This window comes from Macrobrachium rosenbergii, chromosome 8, assembly GCF_040412425.1.
Source record: "Macrobrachium rosenbergii isolate ZJJX-2024 chromosome 8, ASM4041242v1, whole genome shotgun sequence".
NCBI classification, from domain to species: Eukaryota; Metazoa; Arthropoda; class Malacostraca; order Decapoda; family Palaemonidae; genus Macrobrachium; species Macrobrachium rosenbergii.
In genome coordinates, this window is record NC_089748.1 from 22,518,015 (window position 1) to 22,531,267 (window position 13,253).

At 35.6% G+C, this 13,253-nt stretch overlaps 1 long non-coding RNA gene across 1 annotated transcript in view; it reads left to right on the top strand.

Moving 5' to 3' along the window:
- Positions 1-13,158, top strand: part of LOC136840631 (uncharacterized) — a 78,743-nt gene extending 65,585 nt beyond the window's left edge. The window contains exon 2 of the long non-coding RNA XR_010853678.1: positions 12,157-13,158. This is a non-coding gene — a long non-coding RNA (uncharacterized lncRNA). The remainder of the gene's footprint in view (positions 1-12,156) is intronic.
- The last annotated feature ends 95 nt before the right edge of the window (positions 13,159-13,253 follow it).

Below are 13,253 nucleotides of genomic sequence, written 5' to 3' on the forward strand. Positions count from 1 at the left end.
AGAGAAAAGTTGATATGCTTTACAAGGATCGGTACCTTTTAATGATTTTTCCCCTTATTAATTTTACGACAATAATTCTCACATAGTTTGTTTATATATAACTTTACTGTGTCATAAATTTTGTGTTTTAAGAGATGCGTTTTTATTATGAATATGTTTTTTTATAAATAATAAGCGAATTTATATCCTAAATACTTTTGTTTGTAATGAAGTTTAGAATTCTAATCGTTAGAATGTAGTACATATGAGCAAATATTATCAATAATAAGAGTTGCAAAACACGAAACTAAATTCTTGATATATCCTATACAGGCAGCTCATCTGGTTTGAAAATATAAAACGGTATCGATGAAACTTGTTTGCATAAGTAGGAAAAGCTTGCTGATCATTTTATAACCAGATAATTGCAGATTAACATCTCCATCAATAATCTAAAGATGAACATGAAATTTAATGCCACAATCACCCTTTAAATGCAGAATCGAATATGACCTCTAAACGCTAAAAACATTCACACTACAGGCCGCCACTAACGTTCAGGTATACCAGCATTGGTCTGCTGGCACAGGCAGACCTGTGCAGGCTTACCTTCGGCATTAATGATAGCTTTTCACTCAGTTTTCTGTAGAAGCCATGGCTTCAACAGCCGATGCTCTGGCAATTATTTGCTTGGTAGTAGCCAAAAAAACAAAAAATCACAAACTCAAAAAAATAAGTCCAGTGAAGAGTGATTGAAAAAGCGAGTTTAATATTCACATGGGATTTTGTTAAATAAGTTGAAATTTGCCCCCAATGATTTTCATAACTATACCAAGCAAATTTATTTTATGACGCTGTCATAAATGGAGTCATCACTATTAGGGTTGAGATAGAATCCAAATACATACGCAGTAGAATATTTTCCAAAATCTTTGAAACAAAATTTCTTTGCAGGCTCATGCACAATTCCTCTGACCATAGACAGGAAGCACTTCTACACAGTACGGTGGTATATCCTGTGCAAGTGCAATGCTGCTGAAACCATTAGACCCAAAGGGAGGTTTAACGAACTCTGGGCCGAGGAACTTTGCCTTAATCCTACATCAGGACGCAAGAGTTTCTGGCAGAGTTATCAGGTTAAAGGGGCATGGCCATACAGTTCAGGAACAATTTCCGTAGGTCATGAACTATTTGAATGAAGCACCTTACATTTCTGTGAATTAAGTACTGTTCAGTATCGCCAGAAAAAATCTAAAAACTACTTAGTATTAGAATTTACAGAAAGTTACTTATTTAAGATAATCTAACTTTTAAAGATAAAATACAAATAACATAAAATCTAACACCAACAAACTGAGCGTGAACAAAATAGCTTATAACAAAATGTGACAAAGATTTCAAACAAGAATATTATCTGAAAATAGGGAAAACTTACCTTTTCCTCTCTTGAAATGCACAAAATTCCCATATATATATAATATATATATATATATATATATATATATATATATATATATATATATATATATATATATATATATATATATATATATATATATATATTAATTAAGAGTATTCCCTCATACGCCATCTTACATGCAATAAGTCTAAGGAAAAAAGGACTAAGCAATCATTTAATTCAATTTAAGATGATTCACTGTAGGAAAATTCGCCTCTATAACCTCTCTCACCACTGCCTTTTGGGGGAAAAGCACTTTAATCACTTTCTTGTCCAAGGCACTGTAGGAAATTCCTTAATTCCAGATGCGGACTGGATCAGAGCTAATCGTCCCCTGGGGCAGATCAGCTGGTGGGCTGAATACGTGCGTTCTGCCATCTTGAAATCGCAGCCACACTGCCTGCATTTCCATGTGGGCAGAGTGATCACAACGCCGTCTAGGAAGAGAAACGTAATTTCCGAAGCTATAGGTGGGCCTTGGAGAGAGAAGCTCGCTCTTAGAATTGCTCGGGCGGCCACGGAAGACAGAAGTCCATCCATTGCTCCATTAAACTGTCTATTTCCAACACGTGGTTGACAGCATCAAAGTAACTTTTGTTGTGAACTAATTCACTTGCCCTCCCTCTCTCTGGCCCTCATAAGAAGAGAACTTCAGCTCCCGAAGAAAGGTAAAGCACTAGGATTTAAGGTTTTTCGTCATCCACGTTCCCTATTCGCCCCCAACTAAGTTCTGCTGACATATATATATATATATATATATATATATATATATATATATATATATATATATATATATATATATATATATATATATGTGTGTGTGTGTGTGTGTGTGTATTATATATATATATATATATATATATATATATATATATATATATATATATATATATATATATATATATATATATATATATATATATATATTCATAAATTCGTTGCGTTTATCAATAAAAGATAAAGATATTTCAGTAGATTTCGATAATAATTCCAAATTACGACACAGTACCATACTTTTACAAGGATGTTTTAAATTTTATTCTGTTTTTATAATCCTCATTAACGTGAGATCATTAGGGTATCGTTAGCATGAAGGGCAATTGGGATGATCTCCTTATCCTTGCAGTGCCCACCGTTTCCATTAGGAAACAACATTTAGTAAGTGCTTATTACATGGCGGTCGTTGTCATGGAAAGATACCTTTTGTTAAGAACCCGTTTTGCTGAGCTGTTTTTTTAAACGTGTATAATCTTATCTTGGTTTTTGTCAGAATAAGAAACACAGAAGGAAATTTTCTTGCCATTAGGAATCACAGACTAATATCGTATCGCATTCTTCGAAAATTTCCTATTTTAGAACGCAACACTTACTCTTATGCTCCTCAACAATGAATAGAACACAATTCCAGCCGACCCAGTAATTACCTGAAGAGATCGCATCAACCAGCTTCTGAAGCTAATATGATCTACAGCTTTTCTGAGTACAGCCACATGGAAAGGGACCAACAGTAATTAGTGAGGGAGGAAACTGGGTTTTATAGGAAAGTAGGACGTTGGTTTTGCTGATAATTCAAACGACTTACATTTCATGGTTTGGCGGTCGGAGGTCGGTTAGAGAATTATTATCATCTTCATAAATGGACGACAAGAGTAACAGTTTCTGTGCACCGATGAAAAGGGTACAGTCAAAGACTTCTGGGGTTTTATAAATAAAAGATATTTGCTTACCAGGTTTTTTGGTTTTTTGTTTAAGCAAATACAATCCGCTAAGAAGCTACAACGCTAGGTTAATGTAACCCAGGCAGCCAACAACTCCCCTGATAGTTAATGAGCATTCATTAATTCAGGAGTCCAGAAACTATTGTGTTAACAATGTTGAAAGGTCTGCTGTGGTGTTTCACTTCCATTTCGTTTTCTAGCAGCCTAATAAGGACGCTGTTCGTGTTGGCTGTCATATTTGATTCCTCTTCTGGCGGCAGCTCTATGAAAAGACGGTATGTGAAGAAGACGAGCTGAAAGGTGTTAATCATTATGTCAAATGATCAGAGGTTCAATAGTTCCTATTCCGCGGGTGTGGAATTATTTCATAATTCAAATGAAAAATAAATCAAAACTTACTAATTCCTGTATTCGTAAATGAAATATAAGATATTTCACCATTTTATCGAAGTCTGTCTCTGGGGATAATTAAAAATATATATATTAAAAAGGCCCAATACTGAATATTGCTTAGCGAGTTTGAAACTTGACAAATTCATTATGAATGGTGTCCGTGGAAGGATATACTTACGACTGTTCGTCATTTACACGTATGGATCTAGTACCCTTGCTCCAATGTCATTTTGCCTGAGGTTCAAACGTTGATGGTTTCAGTGAATTTAAAAAAAAAAATTAAAAAATCGTATTTTCTCCGTTAAAGTTAACCAACCCAAGGGAAATAGTGCAGCATTTTACACATTTACTGCACGATAATATAGCTTTCCTTCAAGAATATGTAAAAAAAATAAGTACTATGACATTTTCTAATCGCTATATAGGTAAAACGGATACGTTACTCAAAATGAACAGTTTATGCATACTATACGATTGTTGCTTAGGATTCCATGAGCCTCATGATGGTGGCGAACTGGCTTACTCAGGAATGTAGTGCTGCTGTCACTCCTTCTACCAGCTGGAATACACCCTAACATTTACAAAGGAGGTAAATGATTGGCAAAAACTGTATAAGTTGGAGTTGGTTTTCACACACACCCATACACACAATATATATTATATATATATATATATATATATATATATATGTATATATATATATATATATATATATATATATATATTATATATATATATATAATGTGTATATATATATATATATATATATATATATATATATATATATATATATATATATATATATATATATATATATATATATATATATATATATATATATATACATATATATATATATATATATATATATATATATATATATATATATATATATATATATATATATATATATATATACATACATATATATATATATATATATATATATATATATATATATATATATATATATATATATATATATATATATATATATATATATATATATATATATATATATATATATATATATATATATATATATATATATATATATATATATATATATATATATAAAAGATTAGCACCAAAATATGCTACAAAAGCGCCCGCCTTTCTGCTTTGCTTGACCGATAGATAGGCCTCTTGTCTATTTGAATCTGTGAGAAGTAGTGAGATCTGGTTCAGGTTAGTTTCAAGCAGTAGATTCAGGGTATCTGAGAGAAGCTCAGCAGATAATCTTTGCTCAGGGCAGTAACTGGTTGGCGCCTTTTCTTTGGTACAGAAGCGTGACCCGGTCAGGCCATCGCCCCCCCTACACCCGTCCAGAAGGAATAAAAGACCATCGCGCCAGGAGCTCGCCCTCACACACAGCCCAGTAGTGGAAGGAAGGAGGTCACGAGTGCAGGCCTCGCCCCACACCCCTCTTTCCCTCGACGCCACGTGGAGTAGCTGCCCTTTGCTTTGTACCCCAACCACATGGCCAGCATCCAGTGCAAGTGGGGATTTACAAATCCCAAAGCGAGCGGAAACTCAACTGCAGCCTTTCATCATCACAAGGGCGCCCTTTTTCTCACCCGACCTACGACTTGAAAGCAGTTCCTTGGTGAGGGAGGCCTTTGTCGACGCACACACGTGAACCCTGGCAGAAGACGACGCTGGACGCTGACGTCAGCCTTACGCCCCTACGATTTGGTAAAGTACCTAGAAAGAGTTGCTTAGTCACGTTATGTTCGCCCTTGTGCATTTATTAAACTTCTGGGCCCATAACTTGGTATTCCCTGAGCTTCTTGGTTCTATCCCGGCCCATGTGTTCACTGCCTTCTTGCTCAAAGTCACTAGACAAGCCTCGGGGATGTCTTTGGCGCCCTCAGCGCACGCCCGAGTAATTCATTCCCCAAATTCCAGCCTTAGATTGTAACCTAGGTCCTCATATCGTTTCAGAAGGATGATTGTAGCAGAATTCTCCTTGGTCCATGTTCCTGGCATTCCCAAGCTTCCCCGCCCCCCCTCGCCCTTCAGGAGGACTTCTGCAGCAGCAATTTAACGTGTTTCAGTTCATTTTCCCTTTTGATCTTGTTTGTCATGTAAATATACCTATTTTTGTATCCACGTGTTTCACGCACTTCCCTTTGAGAAAGAGCCCTCAGCTCCTGTATAACTCCTTTTATTTTTTCGTTTTATATGTCCTGGTTATCTTTCAAGGCCATTATAGAGTAAAGTACTAAATGTGGAGACTTAAGAATTACCTGCACCAGGAAACATATAAAAATATATATATACATACATATAGAAATAATCAATGCACAATCACATGTGGAACAGAAATAAATTTCCGGCTCACATCAGGATCGAACCCAAGTCTTTCAATTGAAAGGCAAGGGTGCTGCCCACTAGGCCATACAAGTCATAAAAGAAGTTGGAACCTGAGGACAACTGCACCTAAGGAATTACCCAGGCAAGCTAACTGCTTGCATACCAGCATGTTTTCCCCAACTTCCCGACTCAGCAATGACCCAAGTGTAGCATTTCATTCGAATTATCCCTTCTGAGTGAATAAGATAGAAATAATCAACACACGATCACGTGTGGAACAGAAATAAATTTCCGACTCACATCACGATCGAACCCAGGTCTTTCAATCGAAAGGCAAGAGCGCTGCCCACTAGGCCATACAAGTCATAAAAGAAGTTGGAACCTGAGGACAACTGCACCCAAGGAATTACCTGGGCAAGCTAGCTGCTTGCATACCAGCGTGTTTTCCCCAACTTCCCGTCTCGGCAATGACCCAGTTAACAGCATTTCATTCGAATTAGCCCTTCTGAGTGGATAAGATAGAAATAATCAACGCACAATCACGTATGGAACAGAAATAAATTTCTGACTCACATCAGGATCGAACCCAGGTCTTTCAATTGAAAGGCAAGGGCGCTGCCCACTAGGCTCTCAGTTTCCAACTTCTTTTATGACTTGAATGGTCTAGTGGGCAGCGCCCTTGCCTTTCAATTGAAAGACCTGGGTTCAATCCTGATGTATACCAGTATGTGAACGGAATTTTTTATTCGTCTCATTTTGAACTCTCCTTTTCGATTTGCTTTCGTCCAGCCGAGGGCAAGCTTCTTTCGTTAATGACCTCTATAGCTAGGTAGCACTTACCTTGATCCCAGCTTTAATTTGGTATATAACGTCCTTGTAGTATTAGTCCTCCTGTATTGCTGTAATTTTTGACGTTAGTTCCAGACTTGGTATCATCACATTCTTATATTGCTACTGATATCACTTCAAATAAGCTTGTAAGTTTTGGGGAAAGCCCGTGTAAGATATTTGGATAAAATGAAAAGCTTCCGTTGCAGTGAAAGAAGAATAACTAGACAAACATTGACACATTCCTTCATTGCAGGATTTTTATGTCTATGCGACAATTTTTCCACAATTTTGTAAAGTTCATAATTTAACATATAGTAAATGTATCTCACCAATTTTGGGTTCTTCCTAATAGAAGCAGAACGTCTTCCATTATCAGCTAAATTATTTTTTAGTTTTAGTTTCTATGAAGGTAGGAAATAATTATGTAAGTATTTTTTTCTTTTGTCTGCATAAATCACGCGCCAGTGAATTTGCGATGTTAGCAAAAAAATAAATAAATAAATAAATAAAATACTTCTAAAATGTGTATTTGTTGTAAACAACGGGAGTCATGGGCAACGTTAGAACACAAGTCACCTTCGACAATAGGCAATGTTCTGGGCTAAAGTAACGCACTAAGATAGACTAAATGGATAAATACTGACATTTTCAAAACGTTATTTTCTTGATAGATAAGGAGTCATACTATTAAATCAGTAGAAGTAGAAACTGGTTGATCAGTTGACACACGCACACACACACACAGAATTTTAATCGCGAGAAAAGGGAGCGAGTAGGCCTAATGAAGCGAGTAATGAAACTAAATATTCAAAGGAAAGGGTTGGAAACAAAATTCATTAGTTCTCTTTCATAGCGATCACTTGTTCTACGTAATTATATTACGCGTAATTCGAGCGATTACACAAAAATACAACGACGCTAATGAAGCAAAACTTAAAAAACGCGTACTTTTATATTGGAACAGATTAGGGGAAATGCTTGATCTTCTATATTAAGATTTATTTTATTCACATCGTGATGCTAAATGTGTGATTGTTCTAGGAATTTTAAAGTTTTTCATAAACGGTGGCGAGACTGGAATTATTCCGACTCGTATAAATAAAAGAACAAATTTTTTTAATCAAACCTCGTAAAAACTCATAACAATTCATAACCTTTCATTAATTTTCGTTTTTCCATAACTTCATAATACTAAATGCTAAGGCCAAAGCCGAATGCCGCACTCTTATGCTGTGAACTGAATTCTAAGGTGTAGTGCAGCTGCTTCGTTTTAAAACATTGGTCACTCGTATCATAAAGTGAGAAGACTCACTCGGCGTTTTCTTGTTTTCCAGGTCAGGAAACTTGGTCATCGCATTTGTATTTTATATTAATAATTTGTGTCTCTATATACGATATGATAACATTACGTGGAATGATTGCTTTACATTTAAAAAAGTCCATTATTCTTAAAATTGGTTATCTATGCCCTATGTTGCAAAACTGGTATCTCTTGCCAAAGGGAACGGTGGAAACAGCTGTCCACTTTTCGTGAATTTGATATTCATGTTTCTTTTGCGTTTTTATTATCCTGTATTTTGTTTTTACCAAGTATCTTTATCCTTATACTTTATAATTTAATATACTTCATAATCATCTCTTATTTTCAGTAGTTGTCTTTAAGGGCATTTAAAAAATATAGGCTGGCTATTTGCAAACCCAGTTACATAAGAATACACGCAATGAATCACACTTTTTTTATTTACTTTTCTCATTAAAATCATTTATGAGCACTTGTCACAGCAAGACAAAAATATTAGACAGTAAAACTGGATACATATTACAGGAGTGAGTTGGGAAAAGAGAAATGGTTATATCTAATTAATGCTGTATTACATATTCATCATATCCAAAGAACAAACACGAAGTCCGTGCAAGTTTTCCTAGACTGCATGCAAAGTTTTCAATTTATTTCCTCATGGTATCATAAATAGTGAATTTCATAAGAAAAAATGTTAAATATGAACTTGACAGCTAATTTTATACCGCTGAAAGAAAAATTAAGCATGAAAAATGAATCATTTTCCACCGTAAAGCATATAAAATTTTCCGGAAAATACCAAACACACATTAATAATTTTGCTCCATTGTCAACTAAGCAGTGATAGTATTTTATATGAGTGATATGTGATGGTCTTTAAATACAATAAAGTATTGAGATGGCTATTTGTCTGTCCGTCCGCACTTTTTCTGCCCGCCCTCAGATCTTAAAAACTGCTGAGGCCAGAGGGCTGCAAATTGGTATGTTGATCATCCACCCTCCAATCATCAAACATGCCAAATTGCAGCCCTCTAGCCTCAGTAGCTTTCATTTTATCATTTTATTTCAGGCTAAAGTTAGCCATGAACGTTCGTCTGTCACCACTGTAGGTGCCAACAACACAGGCCAGCACCGGGCCGTGGATGAACGTTTCATAGGCCGCGGCTGAGTTTCATGGCCTGTGGCTGAGAGTTTCATACAACATTATATGCTGTACAGAAAACTCGATTGCCCCGAAGAAACTTGGGCACATTTTTTACTTGTTTTTATCTGCTTAACATTTCTGAGATATGATCTGAGAAGAAAAATTATTTTTATCCTCCTGTGATGTCCAGATTCTACTATGTGGTGATCATCATTTTCTTTCATAGCTTCATGCAATCATGCAATGGTTAATGATATTTTATCTGACATTTTTTCTTTTACGAATTCCTCAAATAGTTACTAAGGGAATTTCGTTTTTGAAAGAGAGTGTGTGGGTTCCATAAGCCTCTGGTTAACAGCAGTTATTTCAAATATCTTTGTCATGTATAGAACAAAAAGAGACCCTGTAACTTATACATTTACCCAGCTATTAGTGCAATACTTCTTATCCTTCCACTCTGGAAAATTTTACTCCTGAAGAAAATTTGCTGACCCGCACATCCATCATGCTTCAGTGAAAACAAAATCCTTTTTAGAATATCTGCCTCGGAACAGAAAAACATAATCTATCTAGAATAATAAAATGCAAGTGGATCTCATTTGTCCTCCCCCAGATAACAGTAGGGGAGACGTGACACAGTCACCCATGCCCTGAAAACCGGTTTGTCCGCCCTGGTGGGGGCGGAGTAGGTAGAACGGGCAGTGTAGGAGAGATATCCACCCTCCTCATACAAACCTGTTTGTCTGCCCCGGGTGGGGTGGGGTAGTTAGGGGATCGGGAGGGTAGGGGAGACATCAACACCGTTCCAGCACACGTAGTGAGCACAAACAAGCTTGTATGCAATAATGTGATGGGTCGTTCCTTGCCTGAACAGAAACAAAATTATTACATCATTTTACTTCAGCACATCATTAAGTATTAAGACATCAATTGCATATTTACTATTTTCATTCAATGTGGAGGATAGTAAACAAGATCTCCTGAAGTAGCTATCTTTTGTTGCAGTCACTCGCTTTATAGTATAGTGCTCAAGTGATAGGTTATTCAAAACTTGACTTCCTTCTTATTCTACTGTTTACCTTCATTGAATTGCTCGAACAATTGGTGACCCTTGTTCGCTGAGCGGGGCTGGGTACACCTTAACAAAGGTCTCTGAATTCTCAAAACTATACCTGCACTTACAGAACTTATGGACTTGCTTTATCATTCAGGGGTTTGTGTCTGTAAATAATTACATTTAACATTAACATTATCTTTCACCATCTGCCAGTTCCCTATGGGAACATTTAACCTAGTCAGTCTGCATGTGAACAGTATGTAGTCCATTTCATTGCCACTGCCTACCCTCTTTTCTTAGCTATTTCCTCCACAAAACTAGTGGATCCCTATGAATGTGTACCTACCATTTGTCTCCATATACGTCTTGAGTGAACATGACTATCATGAAGTAGCAGAGGAATTTATAAAAATATGTATGTGAGTTGGTGTAACACCTGTTGTGGTTACATATGGCATGATACAGACTCCATTGAGTTAGGTACTTTTGTAATAGAACATCCTAGCCACCCAGCAGGCCTGTAATTACATTGACCCTTTCCTTGAAGGGTGGAAGTATTGTGACCCTCCCATGTCCCATGTATCATTACAGGAGGGTGCGTCAGGTTATTATATGTCTTGGCCTTAGTCGTCTCCTGGGTTAAAATTATCAGTATGCTTGCAGCTAAAGGCAAAACTGTGTACTGAGTACTGTATAAAGTGGTTCTATGAACATTTTGGAACATATCTGAGAAAGGGTTTCATTGGATATATCCTGCTAGCTGTATGTACAGTAGGTTTCAGGCTTCCTGGTTAAGCCTAACTGGTTATAGTTAGGAGAATTAACTTAGCATGTTCCATTCCTAGTATGTTTGTGTGAGTGTGATCTTATTGCTCTACTGCTGTAGTACTTATGAAACGTTTTCTCAAGTGTCTAGAATAGCATGGCCTTGAGTGTTTTAGAACAAATTATTCATGATTCTGTGACAGACCCTGTCTTTTTTATAGCAACACTTCCCCTTAACTCATGACAGTGCAAATTAGTAGTGTAAGTAGGCTTTAAATGTGGTATTCAGTAAAAAAAGCATTGGTCTTGTGGGTCTAAGTAATCAAATTTTAGAGGATAAGGTAGTTATCACAAAATGTTGCTCAGCTAAACTACTGGGTGTCATTCACTGAAAGAAAGGTAAGAGTATTATTAGCCGTTTATGGTCAAGGCTGAAGAAACTTTTATCATGTTCCTTAGTGTGATAGCCTATTATTACTGAAGCTATAGCTTTTGGCCAATAGGGCCACATTTTAGTTCTTGAAGATGGTTCAAAATCATCTTGAGAGTCCAGGAAATATTCTGTTAATGGAGACATTAACACTGCATAACTTTGCTGCATTCTAACAAGTCCAGTTTCATGTCCTTTTGACAAGGAATATGTGGCAGTATTTTGAGAACTTGGACTGTTGCTCTGATATTGCTCTGAAGAGCATAGTGATTTAGGTTGTTTCCACTCCCTAATCCATACAAAGGGAATGGCCTCGTGAGATCATGAGAGAAAATGACGAGAAATGATGAATCTTTCAAAAATTAGTCAAAACAGAAGGGCTACTATAATAAAGATGACCTTTCTTATTTAATGTTCCTTGTGAGGAAGGTATACTTTCGTAGAATTTTACTAGAGGAATTAAAGATTAAATTTCGTAGGAGATACCATGTAGTTTCTTTGGAAAGATCCCTGATTACCTGAATCCTTGGGTATGACTATGTTACTGTAACTAAGATTGAATGGAATTTCAGACAGTTATCCTCAGTCAAGCACTCCATATTCTTACAAAGGCAAAGACCCATCCCTGACCCTCTTAGTAATAAAGACCTATGCAAAGAATACTTAAAGTTTGACTGTAGCTAATTATGTCCTTATTTTGATATATTGTAAGCAAAAGCGCCTCAATTTTCCATGGTTTAATTAACCTATTTCTTGTCTTTCAGGTAATTTACAGCTTGCCAGTTGAAGAAGTACTGATGGATTTTGATGTAAATACTGTAATCTAAAGTGATGTAAATATGTTAAGGTATGTGTTTTATCAACACAAAATCAGGTTTCTGGGGAGATGTATTATATGGGTGGGATAAAAATGGTTGTTTGTATGGGCCTGAAATCATTAAAGGTTTTGGCTTTTCAGAAGTTTAAAAAATGCTGTTGAAATTTTTGGACGGGCATCTAAGACAGAATGAATAAAGTGAATTTGAAGTTTGTGGACTATTAGTGTAAGTGGCTTTTAAAATATTTTTAAAAAGAAAGTTAAAATATTCTTGAAATGAAAGTTATGATAAAATGATAATAGTGCAATAGTGATTGAGTAATGGAAGTAGACTAGTTTATTCATGAATGTTGTGTAAAAAAAATCTTGGAATTATGAAATCTTCAAGTTTTATAAGACTGGTGTAGTTGTCAATCACGTCTCCATTAATTTTGAGCCAGCTGTATTGTATTATATATAAATGTTTTTGACAAGTATTGTAAGAAAGTAAGAAAGAGAGGTCAGTGGCTCTCTCTGAAAATGATTGAATAACTAGAGGAGTACAGTACTTGAAGGATTTAATAGAAAGCATTTTATTTAAATTTCTTGTCGGTCCAATATTGCTTAATAGATAGTAATGGCTATACAGTATTTTGACTTTTATCAGGTTGTCTAGTGCATTTAATGCTAATTTTTCTGCAATTTAGTTAAGATCACTTGTCAGGTAAATAACTAATTTTTTTGTACCTATTTACCTAGAACTTATGTTTTAGAGGTTCACATATGATAAAAGTTGTTTGTTAGAAAAAAATGTGTTATTGCTTTTATGGAATCCCTTTATGGTAGTTAATATACAGTACAGTAGTTGAAATAGTGTTTGGAATAAAACTTGTAAAATTCCAGAATTCATAGAATAGTTTTAAATTGATTTCTTAAAATTTTGCTTAATAAATCTTAAATTTTGTTAAAATACTTTTTCATAGTAGAATTAGGAGATGAGGTTCCCATACTTTCCACCTAGTCCCAATCTATAATTTGTTTTAGTTATTGCATTATATTAAGAGT